General features: G+C 32.4%; 1 long non-coding RNA gene across 1 annotated transcript in view; it reads left to right on the plus strand.

Moving 5' to 3' along the window:
* LOC141520094 (uncharacterized) overlaps nt 1–10,166 on the plus strand; it is a 147,913-nt gene extending 137,747 nt beyond the window's left edge. Inside the window, exons 6-7 of the long non-coding RNA XR_012477543.1 lie at nt 8,046–8,267; nt 9,124–10,166. This is a non-coding gene — a long non-coding RNA (uncharacterized LOC141520094). The remainder of the gene's footprint in view (nt 1–8,045; nt 8,268–9,123) is intronic.
* The last annotated feature ends 5,942 nt before the right edge of the window (nt 10,167–16,108 follow it).

Raw genomic sequence — 16,108 nt, forward strand, 5'->3', positions numbered from 1 at the left:
AAAAAATTGGGCTTGTGACCAGTTGGCATAGGAGTGGCTCTTTAACTTCAATATCTTCTTCTGTGTATGAACCCATACTAGCACCATAGTAATTATTTATGGTTGGGTTTTTTTTCTTTGCTCACTTATAACTATATTATTATTGTAATAGACTTATTATTACAGTCAGACTCTTGTCCTGAGATGTAGTGGATGATACCTTTAGGCTTCAGGTTTTTCACACTGAGCTCTACTCGCTCCTGAACCATGGGCTTGGTCGCCCTACACATTATTGCCACAAATATTCTTACTCTTTGCACTCCCTAACTCAACAACATTTAGCTCACTCCACTGTCCTAGAGCTTAAACCACAGACTCTGTTCTCCTAGTGTGTCAGTAGCAAGGTCTGTGCCCCTCTACTATCTCACTAATCACACTTATGCTTGCTCCTCATTCATAGTTTTAACCAGACAATGTATTTTGTCAACTCACCTGTAACTTGCATCCCAAGACATTGGAAGGTTAGTCAGTATGACCACTCAGCTCTCTAAGCCCTGCTGTCCATGAGGTGAAAGGTTCTGAAACTGAGGTTATAGACCAAACTAGGTACCCCAGGGCTCATTATTTGTTGATTTAGTGGGGTATGCCTGGAAGTGTTCATTCTTCACTCAGGCGAGACCTTCAACCCTGGAGGTCAGGTCTTTCCTAAGATACTCTCAAGTTATTTATGAAAAACTTCTTCACCCCAGCTTTTATATATGTCTGCCACTCAAAGTTCACCTTAAGGTAACATTTTATTTGTTTGTAAGAGAATTTTGGAGTGCCTGATATGTCCTGTGTTTTTACTCCATCTTTCCAGAATCTTCTTTCCATCTTCTTTAATAGTCTTTTTTAGAAAATGTCAGGAATCTCTTGGCTCTAGTTTCTCCCATAATTTATTCAAATAAATATTTTCTCTTTGTTTAATCTTTCTTTTTTGTTTTTTATTGAATTTTTTTATTTTTCCAATTACATGTTATGAAAGTTTTTCATTATTTATCTACATACATATGCATATTTTTTAAGTTAAATCATTTCCTTCCAACTTCTCTTCCTACCCCCCCCAGCATAGTCTAGTGAATATTGTACATAAATATCTGTGTTTAAAATCTTTACAGAATAGTCATTTTTCAGTAGGAGGAATTAGAATTAACGGATGAGAGATAGAAACATAAATTAGGAAAGAAAAAAGATACATTTTTAAGAAGTGAATGTAGTGTTCATTTAAATTTTGTAACCTTTTTTCGTTTTGTTTTGTTTTGTTTTTCTTCCTCTATATATGGATAGCATTGTCCATAGCAGGTCTCCTAGAGCTCCTCAAGCCAAGATTGATCGCCTCACAATGTTGTTGTTAATGTGTACAATGTTCTCTTGGTTCTCTTCCTTTTGCCCAGAATCAGATCCTGAAATTCATTCTATGCTTTTCTAGAGTCTAATCATTCATAGTTTCTTAAAGAACAATAGTATTCCATAGTATTCATATACTATAACTTGTTTAGCCATTCCCCAATTGATGGGCATCCCAGTTTCCATTTCTATGCCACTACAAAAAAGAGCTGTTATGAATATTCTGGAATATGTTAGACTATTCCTATTTTTTTTTTAATAATTTCTTTGGGATATAGGCCTAGTATTGGTATTGCTGGATCAAAGGGTATGCTGTTTTATTGCTCTTTGGGCATAGTTTGTTATTGCTCTCCAGAATGGTGGAATGATTTCACAGCTCCACCAGTAATTCATTATTTTTGTGATCTTTGCCAATCTGATAGGTGTGAGGTGGAATCCCAATCCTCCCACAACCTCGCCAACATTGATTCTTATCCCATTTTGTCATCTTTGCCAACCTGATAGGTGTGAGGTGGAACTTCATAGTTGTTTTAATTTGCAATTCTCTAATCAGTAATGATTTGGAGAAATTTTCATATGATTATATATCTATATCTATATAGATAGATAGATAGATAGATAGATAGATAGATATAGATAGATCTTTAATTTCTTCACTTGAAAGCTGCCTGTTCATATCTTTTTATCATTTATCTATTGGGCAAAGACTTGTAACCCTATAAATTTGAGGCACTTTTCAACATATTTTCGAAATGAGACCTTTATTAGAAACCCTAACTGTGAAAATTGTTTCCCAACTTACTGTTTTCCTTCTGATTTTGGCAGCATTGATTTTATTAATGCAAAACCTTTTTAATTTAATAGAGCCAAAATCATTCCTTTTGCAATTTATAATGTACTCTATTTCTTTTTGGGTCATAAATTTTCTCCCTTTCCTTAGAACTGACAGATAAGAGTATTTCTTGATCTGTTACTTACTATATGATATCTCCCTTGATGTCCAAATCCTGCACCCATTTTCATCTTATTTTGGTATAGGATGTGAGATGTGTGTCTTTTCCTTTAGTATTTTACAGTTTTCCCAACAATTTTTTTTAAATAGTGTGGTCTGATCCTAGAAGCCAGTGTCTTTGGATATATCAAGTAGTAGATTATTAGTCTTTTCTACTGTTTCTTTTGACCCTATCCTAATCCACTGATCCATTACTCTTATTTCTTAACCAGTACCAGACAGTTTTAGTGATTGCCATTTTCTAGTATAGTTTCAGGCCTGGTAGAGCTAGGCCACCTTACTTTACATTTTATTTTTCATCAGTTCCCTTGATATTCTTGACCTTTTGTTGCTCCTGATGAATTTTGTTACTTTTTTCTAGCTTGATATTATTTGGTAATTTGATTGGTATGGCACTGAATAGGTATATGTAATTTGAGTAGAAATGTCATTTTTATTATATTAACTCAACCTAATCACGAGTAATTGATTTTTTCCAGTTGTTTAGATCTCACTTTATATGAAAAGTGCTTTATAATTATGTTTGTACATTTCCTGGATTTATCTTGGATGGTACATTCCCAAGTATTTACTGTTGTCTGCAGTTAATTTAAATGGAAGTTCTCTTTCTTAGGCTTTGTTAGTTTATTTTGTATCATTCTACTTTGCTTGTTTGTATTGTATTCTACTTTGTTTGTATTGTTTCAAGTAATTTTTTCAGATGATTTTATTGGATCCTTTAAGAACACCATTATATCATTTGCAAAAAGTGAAAGCTTTGCTTCCTCATTGCCAATTGTGATTCCTTCACTTTCTTTTTCTTATTGCTAAAGCTAGCATTTGTAATACTATATTGAATAGTAATGGTAATAATGGACATCCTAGTTTTACCCTTGATCTTATGGGAAATGCTCTGAGTTTATCCCCATTACATATAATATTTCTTGATGGTTTTAGATACATTCTATGTATTATTTAAGTAAAACTTCATTTAATCCCAAATTTTCTAGTGTTTTTGTTAATAGGAATGGATGTATTTTATCAAAGACTTTTTCAGTATCTATTGAGATAACCATATGATTTCTGTTGGCTTTGTTATTGATATATTCAAATATGTTGAGTTTTCCTAATAAGGAATATCCCTGCCTACCTGGTATAAATTCTACCTGATCATGGTATATTATCCTAGCAATAACTTCCTATAATCTTTCTGCTAAAATTTTATTTAAGATTTTTGAAATATTCATTAAGGAGTTTGGTCTATAATGTTTTTTTGACTGTTTTGGTCCTTCCTAGTTTAGGTATCAACACTATACTGGTGTCATAAAAGGAATTTGGTAAATCTTTTTAAAAAAATAGTTTATATAGAATTGTAACTAATTGTTCCTTAAATGTTTGGTAGAATTCACTTGTAAATCTATTTGAACCTGGAGACGTTTTCTTAGGGAGTTCATTGATGATTTCTTTGATTTCTTTTTCTGGAAAGGTGTTATGTATTTTGTTTCCTCTCCCATTAATCTGGGTAGTTTGTATTTTTGTAAATATTCATCCCATTCACTCAGGTTCTCAAACTTATTGGCATACAGTTGGGCAAAATAGCTCTGAATTTTTCTCTTTAATTTCTTCCTTATTGGTGTTTTGATATTGGCAATTTGGTTTTCTTTTTTTAAATCAGATTAACCAAAGATTTATCTATTTTATTGTTCTTTTCACAAAACCAACTCTTAGTTTTACTTATTAGTTCAGTAGTTTTCTTCCTTTCAATTTTATTAATCTCCCCCTTGCTTTTTCAGAATTTTTAATTTAGTATTTAATTGGGAATCTTTAATTTGATCTTTTCCTAGCTTTTTTTAGTTATATATCAATTCATTGATCTACTCTTTCTCTTATTTTACTCATTAAACCATTTAGAGATATAAAATTTCCCCTAAAACCTGCTTTATCTGCATTCCATTGTTTTTGTTGTTATCATTTTGGGATGAAATGATTATCTCTATGATTTGTTGGTTGATCCACTTATTCTTCAGAATTAAGTTATTTATCATTGTTGATCAAGTTGTGAACTGATCCAAAATTCTGGAGAACAGTGTAGAACTATACTGAAAGAGCAATAAAGCTGTTCATGTCCCTTGATCCTGCAATAACAATATTAGGCGTATATCCAGAAGAAATCATGAAAAATGGGAAAAGTCCCACATTTCCACAACATTCATAGCAGCTCTTTTTGTAGTGGCAAAGAATTGGAAATTGAGGTGGTGCTTATCACTTGGGAAATGACTGAACAAGTTATGGTATAGGAATGTTTTAGAGTACTGTTGTTCTATAAGAGACCATGAATGTTCGAATATTAGAAAAACATGTAATGAATTATAAGAATTGATGCTGAGTGAGGGGAGCAGAACCAAGAGAACATCGTATACAATAACAAGAACATTTTGAGATAATCAACCTTGATGAATGAAACTCCTCTCAGCAGTTCAGAGATCTAGGACAAACCTAGGAGACTGGCTACAGACAGTGGTACCCCCATCCAGAGGGGGAAATACAAAACATAACATAGCAAAACAAAAACTTTACCGAATCTGAATCAACACTACATTCACTTTATAAAAATTTGTCTTATGTATTTCTTTCCTAACTCATGATTTCCTTTCTTTTCCCTTAATCTTAGTTCCTTATACAGAAAATGATTAATCTGTAAACATCTTAAACACAAATGTTTATGTACAATGTTCACCAGACTGTTTGGGGATGAGAGGAGAGGAGTGGGGAGGGTGGAAGGAAATTATGAAACTTAAAACTATGCATATGCATGTTGAATGAATGTTGACAAACTTTCATAATATGTAATTGGAAAATTAAAATAAAATATCAGTTGAAAAAAAATTAAGCTATTTAGTTTCCAATTAATTTTGGTTTATCTTTCCATGGTCCTTTATTACATGTAATTTTTATTGCATCATGATCTGAAAAATATGTATTTATTATTTCTGCCTTTCTGCATTTTATTCTAAGGTTTTTATGCCCTAATAAATGGTCAGTTTTGGAATAGGTGCCATGTACTGCAGAGAAAAAAAGGATATTCTTTTCAATTCCCATTAAGTTTTCTCCAGAGGTGCATCATATCTAAGTTTTCTAAGATTTTATTACCCTCTTTAACTTCCTTGTTGTTTATTTTGTAGTACGATTTATCTGGTTTTGAGAGAGGTCCCCCTTATTTTGCTGTCTATGTCTCCTTGCAATTCATTCAGTTTTTCCACTAAGAATTTAGATGCATGTTAAGATTATATAGTTTCCTACCTTATCCATTTTAATGAGATATAGGGTTTTTTTTTTTTTTTTTTTTTTTTTTTTTTTTTTTGCTTTTTCTGAGATCAGGATCGCTACCCCTGATTTTTTTTTTTTTTACTTCGACTGAAACATGATATTTTGCTCCAGCTTTTTGCCTCTATCCTGTGTGTATCTCTCTGCTTCAAATGATTTTCTTGTAAAACAACATTTTGTAGGATTCTGGTTTTTAATCCATTCTGCTATCTACTTCCCTTTTATGGAAGAGTTCATCCCAGTCACATTTACACCTAAGAGTACTAATTCTGTATTTCACTCCATGCTATCTTTCCCCATTTTTACTTTTCTCTTTCCTTTCCTCTTATTCCTCTTCAATGTTTTATTTCTTTTCCCTTTTTTCTTTTAAATTTTAACTTTCAGTTTATTTTCACTTAAACCTTCACTTTCATTTTTATCACTTCTTTCTTCCATTTTCTTTTCCTTCCTCTCCCCCCCACTACAGCCCCCAGACCTCAAACTATATTAAAAGGCAGAGAGTATCACAATTATTTTGTATTGGTTAAGATAAACAAAGCTAGATCAATGGAACAGAGTAAACATATAAAACATAAAAGTAAAGAATTCAAGGGGCAGCTAGGTGGCACAATGGATAGAGCACCAGCCCTGGAGTTAAGAGTACCCAAGTTCAAATCCGGCCTTAGATACTTAATAATTACCTAGCCCTGTGGCCTTGGGCAAGCCACTTCACCCCATATGCCTTGCAAACACCTAAAAAAAATTCAAGTAACATTGTGTTTGAGAGATGTAAAGATTTAATTTGGGGGGATAAAAATTCATTATTAAAATCAAATTGTTAGGAAAGCTGGAAAATAGTCGGGCAAAAAATTGGGCCTAGACCAATATCTTAAACCATGTACCAAAAAAAGGTAAAAATGAAAATATAACCCAGATATTAATGCAGATATCACAAGAATATTAGTAGAACATGAAACTTTAGCTATCAGATTTATGGAAAGGAGAATAATTTATGAATAAGCAAGAGATAGAGAGAGCATTATGAGGTGTAAAATGGATAATTTTTATTATATTAAATTAAAAAAGATCTTGAGCAAATAAAATCAATGTAGCCAAGATTAAAACGAAAGCAGAAAATGGGAGGGGGGATTTCATAGACAGTCTCTTAGCTAAAGATTTCTTTTCTCAAATATATAAATTACTATGTTGAAATTATAGGAATGTGAGTTATTCCTAAATTGATAACTAGTCAAAGGATATGAATAAGCAGCTTTTTGATAAATCATAACTACATACATTCACATAAAAAATGCCTTAAATTATTTTTGCTTAGAACATGCAAAATTAAAAAAAAACTTAAAAGGTAGATTTCAAATTAGAAATAGCTAAACAAATTGTAGTGTATAATTGTGGTAGAATATTATTGTGAAATAAGAAATGATGAACTGGTTGCTTTTAGGAAAAAAATGGAAAGATTTGGACTCAGAAGGAAGATGCTATCTACTTCCAGAGGAAAAAAACTGACAAATTGAAATACACACACACACAGACACACACACACACACACACACACACACATATGTATGATTTTTACAGATATATGTTTATCTCTATGTTCAGTTGTAGTCTTCTCTAGGGAAGAGTGGGGAGGAGAGGAAAAAAATTACACAGTAGAGAACAGTTGGAAAAATTAGAAGGAAGCATAGCAAAGTTGGGTACCCTTGAAAACAATGTGTAGTATTACATGGTTTTTCAAAAGAAAGTGAAGTCTGAAATGGAAATTTATGCTTCTCTATTGAATTCTCTCTTTAGATTGTGCTGTATAGATGAAAATGCTCTTTTTTTCTTGTCTTATATTTGAATTTAAAAATCAATAAAAAACCTTTTTATTTATGAAAGGGGCTACTCCTGCCAATAAACCCTTTTTTTCTCTTTGAATTTTTTTCATCCCATTATTTAGTTTGGGGACTTTGCTTAAGCTTTTCCTCTCTTCCTTTTATCTAAATCTAAACCTTTTCTTCCTAATTGGTGATTGCCTGGATTTCAGGAGAGGATCCTGGAAATGCTTCACTTTGCTCCAGGCTCTCTATTAGTAGTTACTTTTAATTTTTATTTATAAGTATCTATCATTAACTGTCTAAGTGAATACTACCCAAATAAGAACTATAGAACAACATGTATCAAGAAAGGAGTGAGAGATGATTAAAACCTTTCTTATTCCCTTATGCAAGAAAGGATGGAATGTCTGGACAAGGGTATTTCAAATTGAGAATAGAATACTATTTCCCCATTGTGAGACTTCTATAGCTATCAAGCTTTGATCTAATATTATTAGAGTGTTAGAAGCATTAAAAATTAGTTAATGCAATTTTTATTCATTTTGCAGAAATCATAACTTAAAAAGGAGACATCACCTCAGTTTCTCTAGAAGAGCTATCAGTACCCAGAGATGCCAATAACAGATTTGTCCTGTAACTTCCTTACAGTCCTATTATGTTTTGATCTTGAACAAAACCCAACAACTGCCAATTCCAGAACTGACTGAAAGGACAACAAAATGGGTCAGATGTGCATACTACACCCATACCAGAGCTACGAATTTACAAAGGTTAATTTAGAGTTTCAATCTTGATTCTGATTTTTAGGCAATCCCTGAAGCTTCAGGCAATGCTTTGAAGAGAAGACCTTGATTGCCTAGAGAAAGTCACAGACACAATAGAGACATGATCTAGACTGGTCCATTTTTGCAACAAGATGTTGATTCTAGTTCCAGCCCCATTGTCATGACTGTGTCAAGATGCTGGCAAGGAATCAGGTCAAACCTCAGCTAAGATAAATTCTTTCTCTTGTTCGTCCATAATCCACTTAAAATAAATTTTTCCAGTCTTCTAAAAATAGGGGATAAGAATGGGGACAAAGCTTATGATTTAAAGATAAGAAAATTTCCTTTACCAATAACAATCTGCACCTTCTCTATAACTTTTAGTTTAAAAGAGTTGCCTAGAACATAGAAAAGTGGCTTGCCCACAGTTATCCAGCCAGTATGTTTCAAAAGCAGAACTTGAACCTAGGATTCCTAGAACTGAAGTTGGCTTTCTATCTACTATTTCCTGTCACTTCTTACATTTAAAAAAAAAAAAAACTTTGCTGATCTGATAAATAAACTGTAAGGTGATGATTTGGGGATGTTTTCATTTGTATTTTGCTTAAATGTAATTTTCACAAGTTTTCTGAGTGTTGTGTTTTGTTTTCTTTTTTGAAAATTTTATATCATTTGAGAATGTTAACTTATCTAATTGATTTTGATCAATTTCCTATAGATTTTGGATATTAGCTTTTTATCATTGATATTAAATTCTTTTTCTGTCTTCTAAGCATGACAAGACTAATCTGTTTTTCACCTAACAACTTTTCAGAAAGTTCATTTCAACTACCATGTCCCTCATTAATCTTCTCTCTTCTAGGCTAAATACCACCAATGGCCTCCCTGATATCCGTATTTCACCATCTTCTGGACCTTCACCATCAAGCACATACTTAACATGATATTTTCCAGCTAATTACTAAATATTTCCTAAAGTTGAATACTTTGACTAAACACAATTAATTTATGGAGATCAAAGATCCTTGATGAGGCCCTACAATGGAATCAATATATAGAACCAGCTCCACTCTTTCTAGTACCTTTTGAAAGTTTCTTAGAGAATAGACAGGAATGGAATGGAAAGTTTTGTGAGTGTTTATCCTCAACCTCCAAGATTCTTTTTGGGAATGATTAATCCTGTTGGAAAAGGAAATGGCAGCCTGCCTTTAAGGCAAATCAAGCATTAGCTCATGGAGACTCAAAGATCTAGAATCATTTATTAGGAGAATTTTCAGCTGCCTGAGTTGACATTTTATGCATCAATCTGGTTGATATAGAAGGGCTTTTTTAATAAATCCAAAAAGATTTTGCCTGGGAAGTCTTACTCTAGATTGACCTTCCTTAAGGAAACTATTGGGAACAACAAGACAAAAGCTACACAACCTCAGTAGCTGAAAGCCATTAAGCCCCAAGGAGCTAGTGTCTAATGCTGTCATTTGTACCAAAATAACTGTCCCTAAGGGATGTGTTATTGTGAAGATTAGGTTGATTTTCAATATTTCCCTAAGAGAAACCAATAAATAGTATAAAATACAAGTCATAAGTAATCTCCAAACAAAACAAAAAATGTGATTACAAGAACAAATTATATGACAATATTTCAAAAATAAAAGGGTTATAGCCTGCATGTAATTTTGAAAAAGGAGATCCAAAGAAAAGACATCAGTCATTATTTGGTATTGTTGCTGGCTAACAGATTCCTAGTTTTTTGATAGAAATATATTTGGATCAAATGTTTATCATATATATTCCCAACAAACATCCCAGTTTGATAGCAATGTCACAGAGGAGCTGCCTTATACCTATTTTTTTTGAACTTTGGCATCCTGAGAAAAGTGAAGTTTCAGTGTACTTGTTCACTCAGAAACTCTTCCTTATCCAAACAATTGCTATCAATTCTCTTTTCTGTTATTTAAATCTTCTCCCTTTGTTGAATAATAAAGTGGTATTCTGATTACATGATGGATTCTTGAGATTTTGTTTCTGAGAATGGAATGATACATTTATGCTTCTGAATCTTTGAAAATAATGACCTGAAATACATTGGCTTTCAGAGATTTGCTGGAATAACTACTTTGATTGCTTTGGGTGTTCAGACACCTGATAAGACTCAACTATTAGTTCAAGTCACTATACTATAAACAGAACCTGGCAGGTCTGGGTCCTAATAACTTACCATATGAGTTCTTTCCACCTTACTACCCTTAGTTCTTTTAAGAGTCTAAATCCAATTTTGTATAACTCAGAGATTAGTTATTCAAGTATAGATTTAACTATATAGATGTAAATAGAAAAGTTAAATATTAGACATTTGGAGAAAATTGAAAGGGAATAGAAAGGAATATGCCTTTTTCTCTGAAGTACATGGCACCTACATAAAAATTGACCATGTATTAGGGCATTAAAGCCTCATAATGAAATGCAGAAAGGCAGAAAACCTAAATGCATCCTTTTCAGATCATGATACAATAAAAATCATGTGTAATAAAGGACCATGGAAATAAAGATCTGAAATTATTTGGAAGCTAAATAGTCAAATTTTAAAAAATGAGTATGTTAAACAACAAATCATAGAAATAATGAATGTTTTCATCCAAGATAATAACAATAAGGAGAAATTTGTGCAATAAGCTAGAGCAGAATAAATGCTAACATGAATAAAATAAAGAAAGACGAGATAAATGAATTGGAATGAAACTAAACAAGCTGGAGAAAGAACAAATTTAAAAAAACTCAATTAAATACTAAATTAGAAATCCTGACAATCAAAGGAGAAATTAAAAAATCAAAAGTAAGAAAATAAACTAATAAAACTGAGTTGGTTTAATGGAAAAAACAATAAAATAGATGAACCTTTGGTTAATTTGATTTAAAAGAAAGAAAGAATAAAGCCAAATTACCAGTATCAAAAATGATAGGTGGTGAAATCACCACTAATAATGAGGAAATTAAATAATAAAGAGCTATTTTGCTCTACCATATGCCAATAAACTTGAAAAATATATAAACTGCCCAGATAAAAATAAGAGAAAATTAATACTTAAGTAACCCCATCTCAGAAAAAGAAATTGAACAAGCCATCAATGAACTCCCTAAGAAAAAAAATCTCCAGGGATTCACAAGTGAATTCTACAAACATTCAAGGAATCATTTGTTCCAATTCAATATAAATTATTTGAAAATTTTTTAAAAGAGTTTTGCCAAAATACTTCTATCACACCAAATCTTGTGCTGATATGTAAACAATAAAAAGTCAAAACATAAAAAGAAAATTATAGACCAATTCCCCTAATGAATATGGATGCAAAAAATTAAAATAATATATTAGTGAAGTTATTTCAGCAAGTTATCACTAAGATAATACACTAGGATCAAGTAGGATTTATACCTGTAATGTAGGGTTGATTCCATATTAGGAAAACTATCAGCATAATTAATCATATCAATAACAAACAAGAGAAATCATATGGTTATTTCAATAGATATTCAAAAAGATTTTTACAAAATAAAGCACCCGTTCTATTAAAAATACTAGAGAACTTAGGAATAAATGGAGTATTTCTTAAAACAAGAAGTATTTCTCTAAAACCATGAACAAGCATACATATGTAATGAGGATAAGCTAGAGACATTCCCTATAAGATCAGGATTAAACCTGGATGCCCATTATCACCATTATTAAATATAGTATTAGAAATGTTAAGTTCTAGCAATAAGAGAAGAAAAAAGAAGTTCAAGGTATTAGAATAGTTAATAAAGAAACAAAACTCACTGTGGATGGTATGATGGTCTACTTAGAGAAGCCTAGAAAAAAATAATCTAAAAAACTATTTGACACAATTAGCAACTTTAGCAAAGTTATAGGATATAAAATAAACTCAAATAGAGCATCAGCATTTCTGTATATTGTCCACATGATATAGCAGCAAGAGATAGAGAAATTCCATTTAAAGTAGCCATAGATAATATCAAATACTTGGGCGTCTACCTGCCAAGGCAAACTCAGAAAATATAAAACATTTTTCACACAAATCTAAACAACTAGATAAACATCAGTTGCTCATGGGTAAGCTGAGCTACTCTAATAAAAATAAAAATTCTACTTAAATTAAATTACTTACTCAATGCTATGCCAATCAAACTTCCAAAAAATTACTTTATTGAGCTAGGAAAAAATAGCATCTAAAAATCATATGGAGGAACAAAGGTCAAGAATATCAAGAGAATTAATGAAAAAATGCAGAGGAAGGTGGCCTAACTGGATCTGAAATTATATTATGAAACATCAGTCATCAATACTGTTTGGTACTTGCCAAGAAATAAAGTGGTAGATTAGTGGAATAGACTAGGTGTAAAAGAAACAGTAGTAAATGACTATAATATTCTGCTGTAGATAAATCCAAAGATTCCAGCTTTTGATAAAGAACTCACTTTGATTAAAAAAAAACTTCTGGGAAAACTGGAAGATAATATGGTTAAAACTAGACATAGACCAACATCTCACACTCATATCTTTAACAAGATATGTCAAAATGGACAAAGAGTTTAGACATAAAAGATGCTCTCTCATAAACCAGTTAGGAGAACAAAGACTAGTTTATATGTCATATTTATGGAAATGGGAGCAGTACATGACAAAAGAAGAGATAGAGAACAATATAAACTGCAAAATGAATAACTTTGATTACATTAAATTGAAAAGGTTTTGCACAAAACCAATACAACTGAGCGTAAAAGGAATGCATCAATTGGGAAACAATTTTTACAACTAGTGTTTCTGACAAAGGATTCATTTCTAAAATATATTGAAAAGTGAGTCAAATTTTTAAGAGTTCAAGTCATTCCCAAATTGATAAATTGTCAAAGGATATGAACAGGCAATTTTCAGATGAAGAAATTAAAGGTATCTATAGTCATAAGAAAAACTACCCTAAATCATTATTGATTAGAGAAATAAAAATTAAAACAACTCTGAGGAACCCTCTCACAACTCTCACATTGATCATTATAACTAAAAAGCAAAATGATCAATGTTATAGGGGATGTGGGAAACCTAGGACACTAATGCATTACTAGTTGAATTGTGAACTGATCCAACCTTTCTGGAGAGATCAATAAAACTGTTTTGAGCCATAAATACCATTTTTAGGTCTACTTCTCAAAGAGATCCCTCAAAGGGTAAAAAACTTACATGTGCAAAAATATTTTTATTGAGTGGCAAATAATTGGAAATTGAGGGGATGTCCATCAATTGGGGAATGGCTAAACTGTGGTATATTAATGTGATGAAACACTGTTATTCTATAAGAAATCATGAGGAACAGCACACCAGAGCAGCCTGGAAAAACTTCCATGAACTGATGATGAATGAAATAAGAAGAACCAGAGAAACATTGCCCACACTAACAGCAATATTGGATGATGATCAACTGTGATGGACTTGCTTATTTCAGCAGTACAATAATAAAAGACAATTCTAAAAGATGTGTGATGGAAAATACCATTCACATCCACAGAAGGAACTATAGAGTTTAAATGCAGAGCAAATCTTACTATCTTCAAATGTTTCATTATATATTTTATCTTTTTTAACTAATGTGTTTCCCTGTTTCAAAGTGATGCTTATTTCACAACATGATTAGCTTGAATTTATGTTTAACATACATGAAACATTAAATTGCTTTCTGTGGGGGGGGTAGAGAACGAAGGGAGAGAGAAAAATGTTTAATAAAACAACCTTGCAAAAATGACTTGAAAATTAGCATTGATTGTACTTAAAAATAAATAAAATATTAAAAAAATGAAAATGAAATGAACACTGTTGACTTTAAAATCTTGAAGCAATAAAATAACTTTATATATAATGAAATATCAAGAGCATCCACATATCCAAAAAGGAAAACACATACAATCCAAACCACAAGGCATATATCAGAAACATTTTTATAACAATTTTATTTTTACTTTGTTAAATATTTACATTAATAGCATTTATCACATCATCCCACCTCTGTCACCATACCAGAAAACTAGCCCTTATAAAAAATATTTTTAAGAAAGAAAAAGAGAGAAGATGGGGGGGAAAGCAAAATCATTCACTATATGAATATGTATGAAAATCTGCCAAATTTCATGCTCATGGATCTGTGTTTATAAACAAAAGTGAGAGGAGAATTTTGCCTCCCATCTCATCATTGGAGCCATGCTTATTCTTTTAATTTTGTAGCAATTACTTTTGATTATTTTGTGATTGTTCTTTACATTTATTTATTGTTGTAGTCATTGTATATATTGCTTTCTTGTCTCTGATTCCTTCACTATGCATGATTTGATGGATATTTTTCTACTTAATCATATTCATCAATGCTGGTCCTATGCAAATTTCTCCTGTGCTGTACAATCAATTCCAAAGTTCTTAAGAAAGACTTTCAAGAGTCTTTTGTTCAAGATGTTGGAGAGAAGTCAGACACTGTGCTAAGATCTCCTGGCTTTCCCTCAGAAATAATATCAAAGAAATCTCTTATCAGAAATTCAATTGACAAAACCCAGAAAAAGAAGCTAGTAGAACATCTACCAACAAGGTCTGTCTCAGGGGAACATGGGTCAGCCAGGGGCAGAGACAAATGAGTTAGCTCAGGGGCAGTGGGGTAAAGCAGGAGGATCAACCTAAGTCATGGAGGCTTTGACTGTGGAAGCAGTGGTCTGGGGTTCCCCAGCAGGGCTGGCGGATGAGTACTAGCACAAAAGAGTTGCAGAATGCAGCTGGACATTGATGTGCTCAGCTCAGGCATGGACTCCATACTTTCAGTGGAGTCCTCTTCCCATAACAAACACAGTAACAGCCCTCTGCCCCTGCCCTAGTCTCCCAGACTTAGGTGTAGGCAGAAGAGCTCCCTCAGCCAAATAGGGAGATTGATTACCTCACCTCAGGGCCCAACCCACATTGTTCAAGGATAACAATATCCAACTGATGTCCTATCCCCTCCATGTCTAGGGAGAAGGCCTCAAATCAAGGACACTGACACTCCAGAGAAAGCAACAAGCAACCCCTACTGGCCAACCCACTTGGAGTTACTATACCCATTGAGCAAAGCCTCTAGGATTTTCAACACCAAAGATCTGTGAACCAACCCCCCCAACACAAGGTCTTAGGAAAATGAAGAAAGGACAGCAGAAAATTGAAAATTGAAAAATTGAAAACTGCCATTGAAAAATTACCTTGAAAACAAAGATCCTAGATCCCAGAGAGATCTAGAACTTCTGAGGAGAATAAGAATTGGTCTCTTCCTAGAAGAAATTGAGAAGTAATTTAAAAATCAATTGGGGAAAGAAACTCAGGAGAAAATTAACACCTTGCAAGAGAAAATTAGTATCTCACAACAAGAAAACAAATCCTTGGAAAATACAATTGGACAAATGCAAAAAGAAAATAATTCTCTCAAAACCTCAGTTAGACAAATGGAAAGTCTTTCAAAAATAGAATTGACCAATTGGAAAAGTAGTTGCAAAAAGTAAATGAAGAAAATTCTTCTCTTAAACAAAGAATAGGATCTGTGGAAAATAATGACTTTATGAGACAACAAGAACCCATTAAACACAACCAAAAAATTGAAAAAAAAAAAGAAAATGTAAAATACCTCACTGGCAAAACCACTGACCTTGGGAATAGATCTAGAAGAGAAAATTTAAGAATCACTGGGGTTCCTGAAAACATTAAATAGAAAAAAAAAAGCCTGGACTCAATATTACAGGATGGATAATTGCCCTGATATCATGGAACCAAAGGGCAAAATAATTATTGAAGG

Source organism: Macrotis lagotis, chromosome 4 (genome assembly GCF_037893015.1).
Source record: "Macrotis lagotis isolate mMagLag1 chromosome 4, bilby.v1.9.chrom.fasta, whole genome shotgun sequence".
NCBI classification, from domain to species: Eukaryota; Metazoa; Chordata; class Mammalia; order Peramelemorphia; family Peramelidae; genus Macrotis; species Macrotis lagotis.